The sequence below is a fragment of the Leptonychotes weddellii genome, chromosome 10, assembly GCF_054177405.1.
Source record: "Leptonychotes weddellii isolate Sample4059 chromosome 10, ASM5417740v2, whole genome shotgun sequence".
Taxonomy (NCBI): domain Eukaryota; kingdom Metazoa; phylum Chordata; class Mammalia; order Carnivora; family Phocidae; genus Leptonychotes; species Leptonychotes weddellii.
This window is the reverse complement of record NC_138378.1, coordinates 16,517,910-16,531,385: the sequence shown is the minus strand read 5'-3', so window position 1 is coordinate 16,531,385 and position 13,476 is coordinate 16,517,910. Positions and strand designations below refer to the sequence as shown.

General features: G+C 40.3%; 1 protein-coding gene across 7 annotated transcripts in view; it reads right to left on the bottom strand.

Annotated features, from left to right (window-relative positions):
• ZHX3 (zinc fingers and homeoboxes 3) overlaps positions 1–13,476 on the bottom strand; it is a 129,872-nt gene that overhangs the window by 57,590 nt on the left and 58,806 nt on the right. For all 7 annotated transcript variants that reach the window (XM_081832779.1, XM_081832777.1, XM_081832780.1 and 4 more), the window contains exon 2: positions 6,225–6,341. The gene's annotated coding sequence lies outside the window, so the exon portion shown is untranslated. The remainder of the gene's footprint in view (positions 1–6,224; positions 6,342–13,476) is intronic.

The window sequence follows — 13,476 nt, the reverse complement described above, 5'->3', positions numbered from 1 at the left end:
CAGCAGCAGTAATAACAAGAGCAGCTAACAAGCATAGAGCACACGACATGCAGTGGACACTGTTCCTCCTGAGCACTTCAGAAGCTCTAGCTCATTTACTCCTCATCACAACCCTTGGCAGTAGGTATTATTATTGCCTCCAGTTATAGGTGAAGAAACTAAGGCATAAAAAGGCTAAGTAACTCCCAAGGTCACTCAGCTAACTAGTAGCTGGTAGAGCCAGGATTTGAACCCAGGCAAACCTAGTCCCACAGCACATGCTCTTAGCACTATGCTCTCCTATTGTCAAAGAGTACAAGAACACATTAACATTCAGAAGAGAGGCACAGGCCATGAATTAGAGTTCTGGACAAAGCTGAATTGAACAAAAGATTCAAATGACAGAAGAAAACCACTTCCAGATATGGAGAAACCTCAAAGAAGAAACAAGGAGGAATTCCCAGGATCTCATATAATCAGCGATCAAAGAGGGTCCCTGAAGACACAGCCTAGAAATATCTGAAAGCAATGTGCAGAAGGAAAGAGAAAAAAAGAACTCCAAGAAAACAAGTTAAATGAGCAGATAATGTGAAAGGGAATCCAACAGAGTTTTCTTTTTTTTTTTTTCTTTTTTGGTAGCAGAAGCCCAGAAAAAAGGCAATGTAAGATATAAGACCCAAAAAAAAAAAAAAGATGAGCAAATCAGAATACTTCAAGCTGTCATCTGTAAACAAACAAAATGATGCCACCCCGCAGACCAGGTGTCCTGTCACTCCTCTGCCACTGAGCCATCTCCAAAAACTGTACTCAACAGCCACCTGCATCTCCTTAGCCCCTCCTGACTCCAGCGTGAGCTGACTTAGGAACTCTGTGGGAACTGGGCATGCTCACATCGCTACCTGTTCTCTAACTGAGAAACCAGTGGCTTGGCTTCTTCTTATCCTACTGGACCTCTAGGTAGCCATTGCTGGCCACTGCCCCTCATAGGAAATCATCTCTTCCACATGGCTCTTTTCTACTTCTCCCCCACCTCTTCCTCTAGCATTAATTTGGCATTTTGGTCTAGTTTGCAATCCCATTTACTAGCTTAGTGATGATGCCTTGGAGTCTTAGTTTTCTGGCCCACAAAGTAGAGTAGCAATAATTTCCATACACAGGCTATAGAGAAGATAAAGGAAGCCATCTGGAAAAGCTCTCGTCACCCTATGTAGGACATGTACTACAGTGCTTAGTACATCTCAATTTCCTGCGTGTAAAGAACCAGTCTTTGCCCAGAGACATCCTAGGCCCTTTTTATTTTCTGTCTACATGTTCTACCTGTGGGTTTATGTCTATTCTCATGACTCTGACACCCTTGGAGCAAGCGTTTCCCACCCCTTTATCTCCAGCCCTCACATCGTACCCCTGACTTTTTGACCCATGTTTCTAACTGCCCCTAGATATGTTTCCCTAGCTCTCTTCAGGAGTTCTTAAATTCAACAAATCCTAAAATAAACTCTTCTTTGTCTCTCTCCAAATGAGTATCTGCAATCCCCTCGGGACCCTTTACCCCACTCCGTAAGTTGGCCAATATTTCCACCATCTGTTATCACCTTCCCTAAAACAAACCAACAAACCCCTCTCAGTCATCCTCGCATTCTCAATCTCACCTCAGTCAGATACTAGCGTTTTTAGACACTGCTTCAAAACACCTCATGTTCTCTTCTCCAGCACCACTGCTAGCACCTCGTTCAAGTTCTCAACACCTCTTACCTGCACGACCGCCAGAGCTGCTTAACTGACTTCCTGCAGTCCGTGCTTCACACCATAGCCAGAGTTATCTTCCTAAAAACAAGCTTGAGCATGGTAATCTCCTGCTTTAAAGCCTTTGTGACACAGCCCACAGGATCCAAATGGAAACTTGTTGGTCAAGCACTTGAGGTGCTTCACAATGTGGCCCAACATCCCTTTGTTCAGCCTCTCTCCAGCCAGGCTTTGAAAAACTTGGGCAACGAACGTGGGCACCTTCAGGCCCTAGGCCTTTTGCTTTATCCTCTGTCTCACAAAGCTCTACTGGTGCAGTAGCAGCAGCTCCCAGGACGCCTTCACTGACTCACCAAACCTGACTCCCTGACTCCCTCCCTCCCTCCTTCCCTCCCTCCCTCCGTGTCTCCAGGACACCTGACACATCACATCTTTTGCCATTGTTAGTTTGCATGGGGGCCACCTCCTCAACCAGAAAGGGGACCCTGAAGGCAGGGTCAGAACCACCTTTATCTTCGTTTATCTCCTGCACCTACCTCAGCTTCCATCCAGCTCAGAGTGACACCTCAGTGGTCGTTAACTAACTGAATTCAGGAATAGCAAAATACTTATGAGTACCAGGCTGAAGCCCCCAGAAGAATGAATACACCTCACAGAACAAATGTAAAATGTGAAAGGAAAAAATAAGGGGGTAGATAAGGAATAGGGAGAGGGGATGCCAAAATAGGCAGAAATGGAGTTTCCTTATATGGAAGGAAAGGAAAGTTCCTGCTTTTGCTTTGATGATAGTAAATAAATATAGAAACAAATGTTATTTCTGGCACTAAGAAAACTCAAAAGATTGTTCACCTTTAAAATTTGTTTAAAAGTTAAAAGGAAAGAAAAAACATTTCCCCAAAACAAAGGTGTAACAGAAAAGAGACAACTAAGAAATATAAAAATCAAGAAGTAAGTTATGTATAGAAAATATAACAAATGCAACAGCAACCATGAATTAAAGAGGATAAACTTAGATGTAAGTCATAGAATCTTCAGGATTAGTTTAACAGAAGACAAAATCCAACAATATTCTGCTTGAAAGAGATAAGCTCTGCAATGACAATAATGAAGTTAGAAAATGTTACAAAATCACCACACAAGGTATCTATGGACAATGAAAAGAACAGAAGACAAACATTGCTTTGAGTATTGTCAAGAAACAAAAATAAAAACTAAGCACACAACTAATAACACTGAAAAACAACCAAAAAAACCTAGAGAAACTTTTTTTTTTTTTTTTAAGAAAGTAGTTAGTTATTTTGAAAGCAAAAACCAAAATACTTTGGAAGGAACCTTAAGAAACAGACAGGAGTTGCTGCTTAGGAGACAGAATTGCCTGCCTGTGGAACAGGAGTAGGAAACTACTTTTTCACTGCCTCTTTTCTTACTTTAAAAGTTTTATATTTCTATTAAAAGTTTCCGTGAAAGATTAAAAGTGATACTATGGTAAATTTAATTTTTTTAAAAAAGAAATGAAGGAAGTTGGAACAACCAGACATAAAGAAAGGCAATAAAGTTGTAGGGGAGTGGATTGTGTTTGTTAAATTTGGAGGGGTGCCTGAGTGGCTCAGTCAGTTAAGCATCTGACCCCTGATCTCAGGGTCTTGGGTTCAAGCCATGTTGGGCTCCACACAAGGCACGGTGCCTACTTTAAAAAAAAAAAAAAAACCTAAATAAATGGATTTTCCGTTAAAAATGTAAAATTCTAGGGGCGCCATTTGCAACAACATAGATTGATCTAGAAGGGTATGCTGCTAGTGAAAGAAGTTAGAGAAAGACCAATACCATATGATTTCACTCATACATGCAATTTAAGAAACAAAACAAACGGACAAAGAAAAAGAGAAACAAAAAACAGACTCTTAACTATAAAGAACAAACAGATGGTTACCAAAGGGGAGATGGGTGAGGGGGATGGGTGAAATAGGTGATGGGGATTAAGAGCACACTTATGATGATCACTGAGTAACATACAGAATTGTTGAATCACTGTAGCATACACCTGAAACTAATATAACACTGTATGTTAATTATACTGGAATTTTTAAAAATTATTAAAAAGTAAATAAAATTTTGATGCTATGCCTCACCCTAGACAAATTGTCTCAGAATCCCTGGGGGTGTGACCAGGCATTAGTATTTTATAAAGCTTCTGAAAGGATTCTAGTGTGCAGCCAAGTAGAGATACCACCGGCACATGCTTATATGTTGAATTATCTAAATATCTAAAAAATACAATGCAAAAAGTGTAACCGTTTGAGATATTCGCAAATGGGAAGACAAAGATTGCTGTAAGGGAATGGAGTTCAACCTGAAAGGGGATATAATTAGCTACTGTGCAAATGTCTCCAATACACTGCAATTCAGGCAAAGAAGCAGGCAGTTGCCTAAGTTATTGGAGGGGGACATGACCCATAGCCACAACGAAATAATGGCAGCAAGAGGTAGTTAGTCTCTGCTCAAGTGCTAGTGAGGATAGGAAGCATGTATGAGGATACAATAGAGACTGAGGTGGAACAGGATTACCTGCATACCTGTAGGAGGTTAGATGTGAGATAAATTCCTAGAAATGCAATTGCTGAGTCAAATGTATGTGCCTTTAAAAGTGAAAGGTCAATTTCAAAAGATCTTAAAGGTGAAATAGAAAAAGCATGATGTGTAGAATAAATAAAACATCATACTTGATAGGTAGGAGTGGATCGGGACAAGTGAGCTCAGATGGAGCGAGACAAGATGGCTCAGTGTTACCAGGTAGTAAGTGCAGAGACTAACATAACAGAGAATTCCTGGTGATTCCAATTTGGCTTTGCCCTTCCTATCAACTTTGCCCCCTCAGCAGAAACCTAAAGGAGAAAGAGGGCAGGAGCCATGTGTCTATCTGAGAGGAAAAGATTTTTTTAAAAGATTTTATTTATTTATTTGACACAGAGAGAGCATGCGAGCGAGCACGCAAACATGAGCAGGGGGAGCAGGAGAAGGAGAAGCAGACTCCCCACTGAGCAGAGAGCCCAATGCAGCATGACCTGAGCTGAAGGCAGACGCTTAACTGACTGAGCCACCCAGGAGCCCTGGAAAAGATTTTTTTTTTTTTAATTTTATTTATTTATTTTAGAGACAGAGCAAGTGCCAGTGGTGGGGAGGGGCAGAAGGAGAGGGAGAGAGCGAATGTCAAGCAGACTCCACACAGAGCCCAAAGCGGGGCCTGATCCCACAACCCTGAGATCATGACCTGAGCTGAAATCAAGAGACAGACACTTAACCAACTGAGCCACCCAGGTGCCCCCCTGAGAAGAAAAGATTTGAGGCAGGAGCATTTCTGGATTGACTGGGAGAGCAAGGAGACCAGTGTGACTAGAATAGGTGGTGGGAAGGTGAGCACTAGAAAATGGGCATAAAGTTCACTTGTGAATAATCTTGTCTTATGCCATTTCTAGTTTAGAGGATTCACATACAAGGCCACTAAACAGTTTTTACTCAGTCTACAACTCAAAATTAAAGAATGAGCACGCTGGAAGTTGTCATGTATCTAACAGTAGCCCTGCGGCAATTCACCATAAGGCAGGAAGTTCCAGAAGCTACAACAGTAGAAACATATCCATGGACTGTGTGGCCCCAGACTTGTGGAGGAGTGATGTTGCCATGAAGTTGTCAAAGTCAGAACGATGTGCACAGAACTTCCAGCATTACGTACTATCAATGGCTCTGACTCCATTTCTTCCCCCTTTCTTTCCAAAAATTTCTACTCAGCACATGGAAGAAAAGTTCTTAACTTCATAGTGAAAAATAATGCAATAGATTTCCTTTGTTTAAAAAGTTTTAACAACAGCAGCAACAACAAAACCCCAAAGTCTAAGCACAAGCTGAGTGGCTTAATAACAGAATAAATTGAGTTTGCAACTCAATAAATAAATAAATGACCCCCAAAAAACCTTAAGTAGGGCACATCTACTTCAGCAAGTGAAGGCTAGGTCTATTTACATTGATTATTTGCCAATCTGCTTTGTCTTTAGTATTATATTTAGCATTGAAAAATATTTCCTATTCCAGAGGGCAGCCTGAGTGTATGGCTTGGAAAACTGGTATTCAAATTAGTATTCTAGTTTTTTTTCAAGTCAGTCATTTAATAAAACGAAAGTTTAAGTCTCGCACTCAGACTAAAAGTTGGCCTCAGACTAAACCTGCACATTACAGAGACACAATACACAACTCAGCTTTTGTAATACCCAGCAGTCAGCCTAAGATGTAACAAGTTCTCACCTAAATTGTATATTCAGTGCAGATTTTTAGATTAATAAAAAGAATCATTTGATCAAAGATCTCAAAAATAAAAATGGAGGGAGGAGAAAATAAAGAATGTTTAACAACAATGCAAAGACTAAATATAGCTCTGAAGACTCAGGTGTTACAAAGTCTGGTAACCAATATGGCAAGAAACTTTTAAAATTCAGAAGCATACTATTTACCCAGGAAACATGCTTCTTCCTCCCTTCATTGGTCTCTCCAGTTTCTCCCTTCATTTCTTGCAGCCTTGTATGCATCTTGAAAGGTCCACTTGTTGCTTCTGCAGCTGCAGTTCAGTCCTGAGAAAGCAGCAGCATACCATTACTTTATGAGAAGAGATAAAGTACCTTCTAGGAAGTGGAGTTATCCAAGCTCATCAATCTCCTTTCCTAATTCATTTCCACCACAACTATACACAAACAGAAAAACCAAGGCTGGGGGCGGAGAGGAAGGAGAGTAAAAGGGGTTGTACAAATACAAACTAGCAATTTGAAACTATAAAAATGCTAGTAGAAACTGAAAAAATATAAATGGAAATAAGGCAAACTCAATTCTCTCTGGTAATAGGTCAGAACAAAAGGATTCATAAAATCTGTAATTTTATATGATTCATAAAATCAGTGATTTTAACTCTCTTTCCACCAATGAGTTTCCCTGTCCCTCTTCTAGCTAAGTTTGAGATGGCTTAACAGAGATGAGAAAATTAACCAACATGTGGCCTTACTACTCCAAGAACACACACCATTAAAAATGTCCTGTTTTCTGATGCTCTTCCATTCAAAGCCCTGGGGCTTTCCTGGCATGGATTCTAGTGGTACAAAAAATGGTCTAGACTGTGAGTTCCAGGCCAAGGAACCATGTTATCACCATCTCTGTCTTGACCCTTACCCCGATGTCATCCCACTCTGCCCAGTGCCAACGATGAGCACACACTAACTCTCAGTGAATGCATGAGACAGTAACTATGTGTTTTCAACAAACCACTAGAGAAGCTTCATGCAATCTTAAAATTTCTGAAACAGTTGAAAAACTACTGCTTTTGAGTTCTTTCTTTCTTTCCCAAAGCATTCTCTTTGGTTGAGATGCCCATTAGCAGTAAAGTGGCCCTAAAGTGAGTATACCAGAGGCTCTCAAAACTTCGGATAGAACAGTGCATTGGCACACAAGAGAGGGTCAGAACTAGAAGTGTCTGTGATTGTAAACAAGTCTGCCCCTCACCAAAGCAGCTCCTACTCATCCTTCACCATTATTCTTCTGTCTTTAATGTTCACATCTCAAGCTTTTACTCTGTGTCAGGCACTGTTCTAAGAGCTTTAACTACATTAACTCAGTCAATCTTTATAACACCCATATGTAATAGATTTCATTATTCTAATTGCCTGGGTGAGGAACCTAAGGCACAGAAAGGTTAAGTAAATTGTTCAAGGAAATGCATTATGCTGCTGTCAAAGGCGGGGTCCCCGGGCAAAGAGAAACCCACAATAAGCAGCAGGGTCCTCTGCATACCTCCCTTTTTTCTGCTGCTGTCGTGGGAGAATAGCACCATGTCCAGTTAAATTTGCTCTTGTGGGAAAATTTTCCTAATTAATAATTTATTGAAAAACTTAACTTTGAATTCTCCACAACTTAAAAACTGATCTCTTCTTATTTTAAAACATTATCCAGTGAACATAACAAAAAGGAGATCTTCCTAATTTTGTGGAAGTCAAAAGCAATAATTATTATAAACTGAATACTCATATTTACCCACAACTTCAGCTTATTATATTCATTCCAGATACTTTGCTATGCTTACCAGATCCCTTCTAACTGAAATCATGAAGCCCTTGCTCAAGCAAGGCATTTATTCTTCCACACTCTAGTTCAGTTGAGTGGGACACGATGTTAATGATGCCAAAAGCTGTGGGTTCAATCCACTACAAACCAGTTAGCTTTGTTTGCTTCATGTCTACAAACTCTTAGCCTGGATGGCACATTCTGGATCCTATAAGGAACCAGGTGGGAGTGTGCAAGACAACTAGCATAAATACATCTGCTGGAGAAACAAGTCCACAAATAACACAGGGGCAGAAGTAGAACTATGGGACAGAAGCACCAATTTCATTATAAAGAAAAACTTCATGATCATTGGCAAAGCACTTCTACGTTTTTGAGAAGCTCTTCTCAATGCCAGATATTTTGCCAAAATCTAACCTAATGTCCTTTATTCAAGACGTTATAAAATAAGAAATGAATGAGGTTGAGGGGCACCTGGGTGGCTCAGTCGTTAAGCGTCTGCCTTCGGCTCAGGTCATGATCCCAGGGTCCTGGGATCGAGCCCCACATCAGGCTCCCTGCTCCGCGGGAAGCCTGCTTCTCCCTCTCCCACTTCCCCTGCTTGTGTTCCCTCTCTCGCTGTGTCTCTCTCTGTCAAATAAATAAATAAAATCTTTAAAAAAAAAAAAAAAAGAAACTAAGATTTTTAGTTTTTGCACAAGCTCTGCTTGATTGATCTGAAAACAGAACTTTCTTACACCTGACACCAATTCCACTGACAATAAAGCATATGTGACGGTTGATGGTTTCAGAAATTGTCACAAAAATCTCTAGCAGTGCAGCACAGCAAACCACTAGAAAAATCTTATTGCAATTGCATGTATATGGCTTAGAGTCTTTTTTTATTATTATTATTCATTTGAGAGAGACAGAGATTGCATGAGAGCAGGAGCAGGGGAGAGGGCCAAAGGGAGAGGGAGAAGCAGACTCCCCACTGAGCAGGGAGCCAGAGCAGAGCTCGATCCCAGGACCCCAGGATCATGACCCAAGCTGAAGGGAGACACTTAACTGACTGAGCCACCCAGGTGCTCCTCTTTTAAAATTACTCTTAATTTTCATAAAACCAAAAGCTGTTTCATCTCCAAATAATATAAAGTTATTTTAAACATAGTTCTTCAAGTTAAATGAAGAAACTAACCAACATTAGTCCATATCACGTTTTAAAACAACCCAGGGCCCATTCTAGGAGTTTTATCACCTTCTACAAATAAAAATGGAAAAGCAAAACTATATTTCTTAATTGTTATTTTAGAAGGAAACCCACTTGGGATCATCTGTCTTCGAGTTTTCCTGCCCACAGCTGGAAAGAACTTTCCCAGTGGACAAATGCTATAAAGTACATGGGTTCCAACAGTCACAAGGTAACTATGACAGCAAAGCCACAGTTATTTATGAGATCATAAAAACGATATGATGTCATTTTTAAAAATTCACGTAACATAAAATCAACCATTTTAAAGTGTACAATTCAGTGGCATTTAATTCACAGTATTGTGCAACCATTACCTCTACCTAGTTCCAAAACATTTCAGTCACCCCAAAATGAAACCTTGTACTCATTAAGTAGTCACTGCCACCCCCCTGCTCCAGCCCGTGGCAACCACTTCTATGCTTTATGTCCCTATGGATTTACCTATTCTGGGTATTTCAGACAAATGTAAATCATGCAAAAGGTGACCTTTTATGCCTGCCTCCTTTTACTTAGCATGATTTTTTAAATTGTTTTAATTTTTTTAAGATTTTATTTATTTGTCAGAGAGAGAGAGAGCGCACAAGCAGGGGGAGCAGCAGAGACAGAGGGAGAAGGAGGCTCCCCACTGAGCAGGTAGCCTGATGCGGGACTCGATCACAGGACCCTGGGATCATGACCTGAGCCGAAGGCAGATGCTTAACCAACTGAGCCACCCAGGCATCCCTAGCATGATGTTTTGAGGTTCTTCTATATTGTAGCATATATCAATACCTCATTCCTTTTTAACAATGAAAAATATCCCATTGTATGGATATATCACATTTTGTTCATTCATCCACTGATGGGCATTTGGGTTGTTTTCACCTTTACCTACTGTAAATAGTGCTACTATGAACATTTATGTGCAAGTATTTGTTTGAATATAGATCTTCAATTACTTGGGGTATATACCTAGAAGCAGAATTGCTGGGTCATATCATATAGTAATTCTATATTTAACTTTTTGAGGAATTGCCAAACTGTTTTTCACAATGGCTACATCATTTTCCATTCTCACCAACAAAGCGTGAGGGTTCCAATTTTTCCACATCCTCACCAACACTTCTTTTCTGTGTTTGTTTATCATAGCCATCCTTGTAGGCATGGAGTGGTACATCACTGTGGTTTTTTATTTACATTTCTCTAATGACCAGTGATGCTGAACATCTTTTCATAGGTATGCTGGCCATTTTTATATCTTCTTTGGAGAACTGTCCAATCAAGTCTTTGCCCATATTTTAATTGGGTTGTCTTTTTATTGTTGAGTTGTAAGAGTTTTTAATATATTATAAATACTAGGGCCCTCATCAGATTTGCAAATGTCCTCTCCAATTCCCTAGATTTTCTTGCCACTTTCTTAATAGTGTCCTTTGATGCACAAAAGTTTCAAATTTTGATGGAGTCCAATTTAGCTATTTTTTTTCTTTTGCTGCTTGTGCTTTGGGTGTCATTTCTAAGAATCCATTACCAAATCCAAGGTTATGAAGATTTACCCTTATGTCTTCTTCTAAGAGTTTTGGCTGTTACAATTAGGTTTTTGATCCATTTTGAGTTACTTGTAGTATATAGTGTGAGGTTGGGATCCAACTTCATTATTTAGCATATCAATGTCCAGTTGTCCCAGCACTATTTGTTGAAGAGATTGTCCTTTCCCCATTGAATGGTCTTGGTACTCTCATCAAAACTCAATTGACTATAGATGTATGGGTTTATTTATGGACTCTCAGTTCCATTCCATTGATCTATAGGTCTGTCCTTATGCCAGTACCACCCTGTTTTGATTATTGTAGCTTTTTTAAAATTTAAAATTTTAAAGTATGATTCCTCCATTATCTTTCTTTTGTAAGACTGTTTTGACTATTAAGAGTTCCTTGCAATTCCATCTGAATTTTAGGATCAACTTCTCCATTTCTGCAAAAAAGGCTGCCAGGATTTTGGTAGAGATTGCACTGAATCTGTAGATCACTTTGGGTAGTACTGCCATCTTTATAATATCAAGTCTTCCAATCCATGAACATGGAATATCTTTCTGTTCTATGATGTAATTTTAACTTATCTTAAAATGTCCTTGATAAGGTAATGTAATAACTTCCTTTAGTTGTCTGTATCTCTATAGTAATCTACTAACACCTGGGAGTAATTCACAAATATGAAGCTTACACTTGCCATGGAGAGCCCAATATTCTTATTCCAGAGGAGTGTCAGTTATTCAGGGTCTTATTGTTTGCTTTTGCCTACAGAAAAGGCAAGAACTCAAGGATTTCATTTCCCTCATTTAAAATTAATTTTCATCATTTTCAGTTCCTAGTAGAGGAATTTATACACAGGAAACTTGTATGCTCACTGATAAGAATAAGTTGTTTAATAGGCTTCATTAGAATGGCATCATGAACTTTCTTCCATATAGTTCAAATCCCAAAAAAATTGATTATGAAATATTAACTACTTTGCCAAAGAATGTGCTCAAACATACTTGGTTATTTAGAGCTTAAAGACTGCCAGGGGGAAGAGAAAGACTCCAAAGGTCTTTTCTCTAAAATTTTTTTGCTAAAGTCTATGAGAATACAATTGTTTGAAGTTATAAATGTAAGTTGGGCCGGACACAATCTGTTCTTTCCTCTTTTTTTTTTTTAAGATTTTATTTATTTGAGAGAGAGCACATGAACCAGGGAGAGGGGCAAAGAGAGAGGGAGAAGCAGACCCCCCACTGAGCAGAGAACCTGATGTGAGGCTTGATCCCAGGACCCCAAGATCATGACCCGAGTTGAAGGCAGACGCTTAACCAACTGAGCCACCCAGGCGCCCCTGTTGTTTGTTCTTATTTCAAAAATATAACTGAAGATAACATAGTAACCCAGGAAAAATTACTGTGGCTTTTTCTAAGACTACTAATTTCAAGGAAATTATATATCCCCCAGAAGTAAAGGTCATCTTAAGACTAGTAGATTATTAGTCTGACGGGCAGTGATCGCTTCAGTTCCCATGTTTGGTGTCAACTTTTCCAAGTTTCAATTTACACCTCCTCTCAACATATGGGTCACCTGGGACTCATGGTCCATGGTGATCCCAATAATATCAAAGAGAGTTTTAAGAATCAAACTGCTTATAAATAACTTCAATCAGAAAACTCTGGGTTTTTTTTTAATATTTTATTTATTCATCTGAGAGAGCAAGCAAGTCAGCACAAGCAGCAGAGGGAGAAGCAGGCTCACTGCCGAGCAGAAAGCCCAATGCAGGGCTCGATCCCAGGACCCCGGGATCATGATCTGGGCTTAAGGCAGACACTTAACCACCTGAGCCACCCTGGTGCTCCTTCTAGCTGGTTTTTAAATAAACAACTAGCCACCAAATCCTGGGGAAAAGACACCCAATTCCATGCATTTTGTAATCTATAATGAAACCAAAGGCAATAAAAATATCTTCTGGCAAGCGCTCAGGGTCAGTGCCTTGGCAGGGAATGTTAGCTAATGCAAAGTTAGAAAGTCTCATATTTGTTTTGTTTTGTTTTTTAACCAGGAAGTTTAAGTTGAAGAGGGCAAGGAAAAAGGAGGCAAGGAAAAAAAACAGACCTGAACAAGAAATGAGGGCCAGAAGATAATCAGGTAAGAACCTGATACAGTGAGGTAGCAGACAGACAAAGTCCAGGGAGGGAGAAAGCCAGCCTAGGGTATACAGGGAATGGACTCCTTGCTGGCTGAGTCTGCTGCCAAGTGTCAGAGGACCCTTTCAGCACAGTTGCCAGCAAAGCTGGTCAGTATAACATCTGTGATCGACTCACCCTTCATGGCAAGAGTTTTGCCATAAATTCTTCTAGAACATGGCAGGTGGAGGGCACCCTCTCCTTTGGTTCTGCCACTGCCTAATGATGGCCCCCACAATATCCCATCCTCTAAGAGTGTTTTCAACAAGCTAACTGAATAACTGTACTTCTCCCTCCACATTTCCTCAGCTCTGTTTGCACTCAGTTAACCCTGAACTCTGTGTCAAGATTCAGGAGACAGATGGGATAAAGGGGCAGTCCCTGAGGAAATGGGACAAAGGCCATATTCCCCTTGGCTGGTGATGGCACAGAGAGAAATGAACTCTACAAGGAATGAGATTAGGGGAGGAGGTGCTGTGCCCTATTCTGTCACAGAGATACACATCCTGGACCTCGCAAACCTAGAACTCCCAATTCCTGCTCTTGGGTAATACACTGAATACCTGCATGTATGATGGCCACTTGAGTCTTGGGCAGGGTAGTTCTTCTAGTTATCAGACCATGTGCCCCCAAGAGGTCGTGGGCTTTTTATATAGCTCATATTGGAAGAGCAGCCACAGGCTGCAGAGCAAGCGCTTCAGGTCCCCGGAGCCCCGATGGGCACTTGGGCAACACTTGCTGCAGGGCC